This window comes from Euprymna scolopes, chromosome 9 (assembly GCF_053919585.1).
Source record: "Euprymna scolopes isolate OS-2025 chromosome 9, ASM5391958v1, whole genome shotgun sequence".
Lineage (NCBI taxonomy): Eukaryota > Metazoa > Mollusca > Cephalopoda > Sepiida > Sepiolidae > Euprymna > Euprymna scolopes.
This window is the reverse complement of record NC_136490.1, coordinates 19,034,164-19,044,163: the sequence shown is the minus strand read 5'-3', so window position 1 is coordinate 19,044,163 and position 10,000 is coordinate 19,034,164. Positions and strand designations below refer to the sequence as shown.

Below are 10,000 nucleotides of genomic sequence, written 5' to 3'. Positions count from 1 at the left end.
TGTCGATAATATCTATGCGGGTCAAGAGAAACGGGTGGGGTACGCTTGACTTTTTTTTTTTTTTTTTTTTCACAGTGGTGAATCTGTGATGCTCGCTAGTTAAGTTACTGATCAACGGACGATACGGCTTTGAGCAAATGAGTGAGTGAAAAAAAGAGATATAAAGAAAGCGAAAGGGAGAGAGGGGGTTAGATTGAAAGCTAGAGAGAGAGAGAGAGAGAGAGAGAGAGAGAGAGAGAGAGAGAGAGAGAGAGAGAGAGAGAGAGAGAGAGAGAGAGAGAGAGAGAGAGGATAACAGCTGGAAACATCAAAGTGCAGGGTCCTCAACCCTTGAAAGAAAAACTGCTACTGGAACAGAATCCTAGAAGTCGAAGGATGGAATAATCACCGAGGCGAGCAACTGCGTGCACGCGTTCCAGATCGACAACAAGTTAACCAGTGTAGACGAAGGCGGTATTTGTCGAAACCTTATCATCGTCAGACAATTCATCTGTTGAAAAAAATATCACGTTTTGTTTAGTCTCTCTCTATTTTCATGGTATATTCTTGTGTGTTTCCTTTCAATCACTTAACGAATAATTGATACACACGTTGACATATGCTTGTCAAAAATCATTACGTTTTTATTTTTAATATATATTATTTAAATGTTGTATTATTCGGTAACGCCAACAACGGTAATAATTTTCCGCTACTACAGAAAAGGCGCACCGACTGACAATTTTTAATTTGTTCCTTCCAAAAGACATGGAAGACAAAATCGACATTTTTGTGGTTTACCTCCATATATTATAAGGTAAGTTTCAAGTTTATTGCTTTCTATGTCAAAAAATGAAAGAATCAAAAAAAAAAAAAACGGGGTTTGTATTACTGTACACATAGATTCCAAAAAGTTGTCAAAAAACAAATATATAACAAATAAATGTTATCAAAGGCAAGATAAGTTACTTTTCTACCTAACTGGATATATTTTTCGTGTTTTTATTCAATGTAACATGTTTATTCAGCTCGAAAAGCATACAGTGTTTACCGATGTATTGGAAAATTCAAAATGGCGGCCGACACTCTCTTTAACACGGTAAGTTCAGGAAAAGATGTTATAAATAATAAACTAGACAAAATACTGTTAGAAATTCGCTCATTATATGTTACCGTGACATAAGTTGACATATATTCGGTGTTTTTTTAATAGTATTTTGTCTAGTTTATTATTTATAACACCTTTTCCCAAACTTACCATGTTAAAGAGAGTGGCGGGCGCCATTTTGAATTTTCCAATACATCGGTAAACACTGCATGTTTTTCGAGCTGAATAAACATGTTAAATTGAATAAAAACAAACAAAAAAATGTATCCAGTTTGGTAGAAAAGAAACTTATCTTGCCTTTGATAATATTTATTTGTTATATATTTGTTTTTTGACAACTTTTTCGAATCTATGTGTACAGTAATACAACTCCAAAAAACGTATAATGTTTGTGGGAAAGTACCCCTACCAAAGTATTCGACGGTAAAGAAAAATTCAATAGAAGAGGATAATATTTGTTTTAAGATTTTACAAAAAACATCGGTACCATTGTTTTCAAATCTGATATAAGGGGGCCAGTTTATGGGGGGAAAATATCGAATTCTCCTTAGCCTCTGTTTTATATCTGGTCTCACTTAAAATAAATAAATAAATTACTAACTCATCAGATCAATAAGGAACACAGAAGAGAAAAAAAAATCTTTAGACCGTCTTTCACTTCTTATATTAATTGCTCCACTTAACCGTGTAGGGTTTTTACTATCTTGACAGATTTATTTGCCAAAAGACTATTCGTATCTTTATCAAGTTTATTTATTACTAGCAGGGGGAGGGGATTTGCCCGGTCGAAAATACGCTTAAATATATTTTAATTTGTCCATGAGTCGTGATTTCAAAAGTAAAAGAAAAAAAGTATTTGGGTGCTATCAGATAGAATCGAAACCAAAAGTAAAATTGTAGCAATCAAAGCTGGTGACGTTACCACTGTGCCAACATGTCACGTATATGAGCTGATTAGAAATAAACTAGAATGAATGTATAAAATGTATAACGATTTTTTCAATGTTCACCCCTTAAAAACTATTTTAACCGGCTAAAAGAAGGATCCATAAAAATCCAATCATTGCGACTTTTAGTTTCGGAAGAGATAGTTTGAAAATATGGAGACAGACAAACAGACAGACAGTGAACTTTGTAAATTAGACTACATCTGTGTGTGTGTGTGTGTGTGTGTGTGTGTGTGTGTGTGTGTGTGTGTGTGTGTTTACACTAAATAAGTACTGAGAACATGCAAAATGCAGTATCTGTTGCACTTCACCTTTTCTGTCCTCGGTCAGTGGATGAGAAATCCTTCATGACTGAAGTAATTTTTATTTTTGTTCCTATTCAGAGTGCACTTTTTGGAGGAGCTGGATTTTCCCTACATTAAAAACCGAACATGTGTCTAACTCTGCCCTCATGGGGAGGCAAGTAAATAGGAACGTATTCATTTATCCAAATATTTTTTTTTTTTTTTTTTTTTTTTTTTAGAGATTAGAGCATCCCTGTTGATTGCGGTGGGATGTAAGATTTGTGCAGTTCAAGGAGCCACCCTCCCAAGCTTAGCCTTCTCTCTTTGAGAAAGAGGCGCCCTTACCGGGGAACACCGCGGTTCGGGGGGGGGGGCGTTACTTCTCAATCCCACTTTCCGACCTTGGTGTTTAACTTCGGCGCTTTGTTAAGATATAGTCAACAAATCGATTTTTTTTTAATTATGCTGTTTTAAGTAAAAACTATACTACTTACTTGTCATGTCGAAAATAGTAATATATCCAATAAGTACGAAAATTCATGGAGTAGAAAATTATTTATAGTTAAAAGTAATTTTTACGGAAAATTGTGGGAAATTGCATTTTCCTTAGGTGTAAAACACCTAGAAGATTGCAAATACAGGGAACATACTTACCTCCCTTTTTGACACTTTAATGGCGGACTTTTTTAAATATCATAGGAATGGGCCTTTTTTTTATTTACTAAAACACAATAGCAGTTGTTCTACACGATTAATTTTCGTAATTTTTGGATATATTATTATAGGCATCTCCAACCTGTTGTGCAGAACGTCATCATTGTACACATTAATTAGTGACGTCATCATTTCGTGTGTTTACTATAGTTTGGGTCAATTTCTATGGAAGATCATTTATGCAGAAATTTATGAATAAATAAACTGTACAGTAAAAAAAAATGGATAAAAAGACTTACTTATTGTAAAACAGATTTTTTTAATAACGAACTACACAGACGATAAAATTAATTTTAACCTGCAATGTTGATACATGTATCTAAAGATGATGTTGCTCACAAGCGTCCATACTTTTGGTGAGAAAAAGGCGCAAAATTTGATTATCACCCTCTGTCATTTTAAATAATCACATCCAAACGGTTTGTTTTTAAGTCGATTTTGCTTTTGCAATTTTTATTATCTTAAGAGTTATATGCTCTATTATATGAATATATTCTTTTTATTATTGGAACCCTGTTATATAAAAACATCTGTTTAAACTTCATATCGAGTAATATTTGAAATTAATGTCATTTAAAGCTTTTTAAAAATAATTATTTTTTTAGAATTCTGTTTTTTGTTGTTGTAATTCAAACAATTATAGTTCCTAGAAAAACATATCAAGAAAAAGTGTTTCTTTAACACAATATTGATTTTATGTCCAATTTTATTTACAACTTAAAGGTAAGTGAAAAAATAACAAGATTATATATATATATATATATATATATATATATATATATATATATATATATATATATATATATATATATGTATATGTATTAATTATTTGAGCTTTTCAGCTTTAAAAAATGTTGAAATTTTTATCGAACTACATTTATTTTGTTTAGTTTTCGTAACATGAAATATAGGGGGGGGGGTAGAACACCTAAAAAATATTTCCTCTAATAGATTTAACGAAGCCTACTTCTATTATGTAAATTCGTTCCGAAAATTTCAGTAAAATATGACAATTATTTGATTTTTGCTAGATTTTTAAAACATGGGTGTGTCGACTGTGTCGGCTTAAAAAACGTCTTTACATAGGAACGTTGTTTTAAAGCGTCGATAATGTAAACACGATTTTTGTCTGGCATTTTTATTATTTTTGTGTGCTGTAAAAAATTGTAAAAAAAATATTAGCAGTTTATTTGAAGCTTCTTCTTCTAATTGGTAAAAAAGTTAGGATGATAATATCAAATTAAATTACAGTTACATCGTGTTACATACAGAGGGGGTTAAAACTGTGGTGCGCGTTGGAGGTACCTATATTATTATTTTCCTATTTACTTGCCTCACTACGAGGGCAGAGTTAGATACAAGGTCGGTTTTTAATATGGGGAAAATCCAGCTTCCTAAAGTAGGGCAGTCTGGCTAGGAACAAAAATTAAAAATGTCTCAGTCATGAAGGATTTCTCCTCCGCTGACCGAGGACAGAAAAGGTGAAGTGTAGCAAGCATTCGACATAACAATTAAGTAAGTACTGTTGTTTTTGCTTAAAACGATATATTTTGAGAAAAAAAATCGATCTGACGACTCTATCTTAATAAACACCCTAAGTGCTTGCAGTGGGAGAGAACTAAAAAAAAAACCTTTCGATTATGGAGTGCAGAACAGTAACATAATCATAATCGCGGCTTACACAAACTAATTATATGTGATTATTAGGATTAGCTTGTCAACTCTAATAGGAAAAAAAAAACCCGGCGATTGTTGAATTTTCTTTCTCACACGCTGCTATTCCGAATTCACACCGCCATCAATAAGTTGCCTCTCCTGCATCATCAAACGATTATGATTTTTAAAAAATCACAAAATCTTTTATTCAAGTCCAGAATTCAACCTAAAAAAAAAAAAAAAGAAGCATACTAGAACATCTTTATGATGTACGTATCCATCATGGAACGAAAATGTCATGGGGTTTGTATTACTGTACACACAGATTCGAAAAAGTTGTCAAAAAACAAATATATGACAAATAAATGTTATCAAAAGCAAGATAAGTTACTTTTCTACCTAACTGGATATATTTTTTATGTTTTTATTCAGTGTAACATGTTTATTCAGCTCGAAAAACATGCAGTGTTTACCGATGTATTGGAAAATTCAAAATGGCGGCCGACTCTCTCTCGGAGAGGGTAAGTTTGGGAAAAGGTATCATAAATAATAAAATAGACAAAATACTGTTAGAAATTCGCTCATTATATGTTACCGTGACATAAGTTGACATATATTCGGTTGTTTTTTAATAGTATTTCGTCTAGTTTATTATTTATAACACCTTTTCCCAAACTTACCGTGTTAAAGAGACAGTCGGCCGCCATTTTGAATTTTCCAATACATCGGTAAACACTGCGTGTTTTTCGAGCTGAATAAACATGTTACATTGAATAAAAACGCAAAAAATATATCCAGTTAGGTAGAAAAGTAACTTATCTTGCCTTTGATAACATTTATTTGTTTTTATTTGTTTTTTTACAACTTTTTCGAATCTATGTGTACAGTAATACAAACCCATGTCGGGTTCCAAAAATCACGTAAATTCATTAGGTAGGTTATAATTTCTCGATACATGATAAAATTTAATTTTCTTAGTTGAAAAAAAAGACACTACTTGATCAAGCAATGTACGTGATATTTTGGAATATGATATTTTCGTTCCGTGACGAACATCATTTTTTTTTTCAGTGCATATTTAGAATTACACTTATTTAAGAAAAACAAAATGCAGAAAAATCTTTGATGTACGTACTCGTCACTGAAGAAGATATTATGTTCCAAAAATCACATAAACTGATCAAGTACTTTTTTTTTTTTTACTAAGAAAATCAAATTTTATTACGAAGTGAAACGTAGGATTTTAGTCGGCCATGTTGCATAAATAATAGAGAAATAACTCAATTCGAACTATCGAGACCAAAACCAGCTTTAATATGAAAATCGTTAAAAATCGTAAATTTTTGTTTCAAATCGTTTTTCGGTTCAAAAGAAACCACCTGTCTACTCTGTTCAATTATAACGAAAAAAAAAAATGTGACGACCATAAACATTGCACGATGACTCGTGATAATGGCTCAAAAATCCGGGTAAGCAGAAGAGTAACATATCTTGCCTTTAAGATTTATTTGTTGCATTTTTTTTTTTTTTAACTTTTATTTTTATTTATTTATTCATTCATTTATTTATTGTTGGCTCTTGTTAAAAATGCCAGGCGTGTAAGCCAGAAAACAATATCGCCTGGAAACAAACACACACACACACACACACACACACACACACACACACACACACACACACAAAGCTTGGATATAATAAATAAATTTTAAAAAATATTCTCTTAAACAAATCAAACTTATCAAGATAGTAAAAGCTCTATCTGATTAAGAGGAGCAATTCATAAATCAAATAAAAAAGATGGGGAATGAAAGTTACACAAGACTTTATCAAATCAGCAGATTAATACGAACGAAAATGATTTTTGTTTACTTATATGGCTTGTTATTCTCCTATTTTGATGAGAAGCTTTTAGCGTCGAAATGCCATGGCTTAAAAAGGTTCTTTTTTCCATTGTTCTCTCATTTTCGTCCTTAATCACTTGATTTAATAAAGTTCTGGTAACTTTTATTCCTCATCTTTTTAATATATATATATATATATATATATATATATATATATATATATATAGAGAGAGAGAGAGAGAGAGAGAGAGAGAGAGAGAGAGAGAGAAGCACACACACACATATATATATAACTTTATTAAACATTTCAAAATCACAGGAATATACACTTAATTCACATTCACATTGTTTAAATTACAGCGTCTTACACGTGTTTCATTGAATGGCATAAACTAAACAAATCACCAGAAACTTTTCATTAGTTTTTATTTTTTCTTGAAAACTGTACATTTTCTTCTTTGATGAACTAATGAACAGTTTCTGGTGATTTGTTTAGTTTATGCCATTCAATGAAACACGTGTAAGACGCTGTAATTTAAACAATGTGAATGTGAATTAAGTGCATATTGCCGTGATTTTTAAAATACTTAATAAAGCTACATATGCTCTGAAAGTGTAAATCCATTTTCGATTAATAAATCGTTGCAATTTTAAGATAGCCTTATTAAATATCTACATTATAAACGTATATTTGCTTTAAGGAAAACGTATATATATATATATATATATATATATATATATATATATATATATATATATATATATATATATATATATATATAAATATATTATATATATAATAAAAATTACAATTAAATTTACCAAAATGATCCAAGATGGTAAAATTAAAGTATATTATAAATATTAAAGAATTAATATTTATAAAATTATCTCAGCCAGATGTAAAAGCTCGATAAAACCAAATAGGAAATAGAGCTTATAATATGAAAGTATTTCTTCGAAACTCCGCAGATTAAGGACTATCCATTTATCAAGTGTTTGCTTTTCAGATTAAATATTTTTTTAACTCATTTCAAAGTGTTTTTTAACATATTTTATTAACTGTTTGCTAATATATATATATATATATTATAAAATTCAGACCAGCTTGCTTGCTTGCTTGGGCGTCTAAATTGTCCATCCGGTTTCTGACTTCCGGTTTCCAAAAATTCGTCTGCTTATCTATTTCATGGCCGCCCTGTCTTAAGTCCGATATTAAAAGCCACTGCTGCTATTCAAAGCATACACAAGGTCAAGAATATTTTTTGTTTTAACTTATTTTAACGTGTTTCTCTTACAAATAAATGTAATTTAACCCTGCTGAGTTAAAAAAAAAAAAAAAAACATTGATCTAAATATAAATATACAATATATAACTATATACAGATTTATAACTATATTTACTGCTTTTAGTAGCGCTCCTGTGGATTCTGACGGTTTATTTTTTTAGGCCTTACTTAAAAATATTTTCTCTTCAAGGGGAGAGAGAGAGGAGGTAGAAACTTGGTTTTAGTAGTGCTTTTAGCAGAACGATATTTGCATTCGAAAGTAATAAGTAACGTTTGACTAAAAGTAAAGTTTAAATATGAAAAGACCCTAATCTCCTAGGCATTACTCTCTCCTGTAGGAGGAATGAGTTTATTGTCTGTCGCCTAATGAAAGTGCCGACGAGACTATACTGTTTTTTATTTTTTTATTTTTGTTAACGCATTATTTATCAAGGCTACAAGTTATTCAGTTATAAGAGTTAGTTGGATAGAGTGTCACTTGAATGATGACGAATATTATGAGAGGATTGAAAATGATAAATAGAATTAACAAAATTTGATTACTCAGATTGGCACTTATGGCGGCAATTAAAAATAAAGAAAATACAGAAACGTCTGTATGATGTACATACTAGTCACAGAACGAAGATGTCATATTCCAAAAGTCATATAATTTGATCAAGTAGTTTTTTTTTATTCAAGCAAATCAAATTTTACAACTAAGCGAGTCATAGTGTTTTCTTTGGCCATGATTAAATCCAATGAAATAAGAAAGTAGGAAGTGTCGAGGTAAAAAATAAGCCTTATGTTTAATGCAGTTTAGCATTAAAATAGCTAAAAATCGCAGATTTTTATTTTCTTAGTTTAAAAAAAAACTACTTGATCAATTTACGTAATTTTTGGAATGTGACAATTTCGTTCTGTAACGAGTACGTACATCAAACAGACTTTTTGTATTTTGTTTACTTTTAATATCCGCCACAACTACTAATCTGAATAAGCACCGTGTGGTTTTTAACGAGTATTTTTTGATATTGGATTTGAAAACCACCATGTTGTAATCCGCTGGAAAGCAATCCCGTGGTAATGTGTTTCACAGATGGAATGTGCTAGGAAAGAAACTGTTTGAGAATTGTCAAATTGGCCTTTTTGAGGCCAAATTTGATCTTTTTACGCTCTTGTATGCATCATGGTTCCACATAAGAGCGTAAAAAAGTCCAAATTTGGCCTCAAAAAAGCCAATCTGGCAATCCTTAGAAAGGCCAAATTTTCAAAACAAGATGGCGGCCTCGATTGTTGTACATTTAGTTTAATAAAAAAAAATGTTAAAAAAATAATAAAAATTAAATTTTTTCAGGTTTTATTTCAGCCTTAGGGTCTAATAATGTGTTTTATATAAAATAAATAATTTTTATAAATTTTTGCCAGTCAAATAATTGACGCCGCTGAAATACACATTTGCCATTATTATTATTATAAAAAATGTAATTATTGTAAAAGAATTTTAAAAAGTTTTAAAACGCATATTTAAGTAAAGTAATTACTTTATTTTAAAATTAGAAAAATTCAGTAGAATCTCATTAAATCATTAATAAGCAAAAAATCGAAAATGCAACATGCACAAAGAGGCCTAGAACAAATTGTTGATCAAGTATCAACGCAGCAAGAATTTGTGTGGCGAAGAAGGAAATCGAGACCGGTATTTCCTTGTATATTATTATGTATCCGAGAACAATATAATTTCTAATTATGTTTATTTGTTTTTTTCTGTATTCAATAAAAATCATTGAATAAAAAATTTCTGTATTCACTAAAAATCATTGAATAAAAAATATTGTTTTCTAATATTGTTTCAAATTGTAAAATTCTTTTACAATAATTATGTCAATTTCAATAGCCAATCAAATTACAGTCTTACAGACGGTGTACCCCTAAATATGACCCAGTATTTTCTTCATGTTTTTTGTTTATCTAAACTGCAAGAGATCCAAGTTGAGATTAGTAATTATTTTTAAAAAAATATTGATTTTTTAAGGGGGTACATTAAATAACCAATTAGCATTAATGATAATTGATAAAATTGAATTTTAATGGTCACGTATGTGCCCAATTTCTGTTGTTTAATAATAATAATAATAATAATAATAATAATGATAATAATAATGATAATAATTATAATTATAATAATAATAATGATAATAAT

At 30.2% G+C, this 10,000-nt stretch overlaps 1 protein-coding gene across 4 annotated transcripts in view; it reads left to right on the top strand.

Moving 5' to 3' along the window:
- Window positions 1–10,000, top strand: part of LOC145284457 (uncharacterized) — a 416,749-nt gene that overhangs the window by 318,088 nt on the left and 88,661 nt on the right. The window contains exon 1 of one of the 4 annotated variants that reach the window (XM_080133282.1): window positions 1–796. This exon is cut by the window's left edge and continues 316 nt beyond it. The exons of the other annotated variants lie outside the window; for them this stretch is intronic. The gene's annotated coding sequence lies outside the window, so the exon portion shown is untranslated. The remainder of the gene's footprint in view (window positions 797–10,000) is intronic. 4 annotated transcript variants of the gene reach the window in all.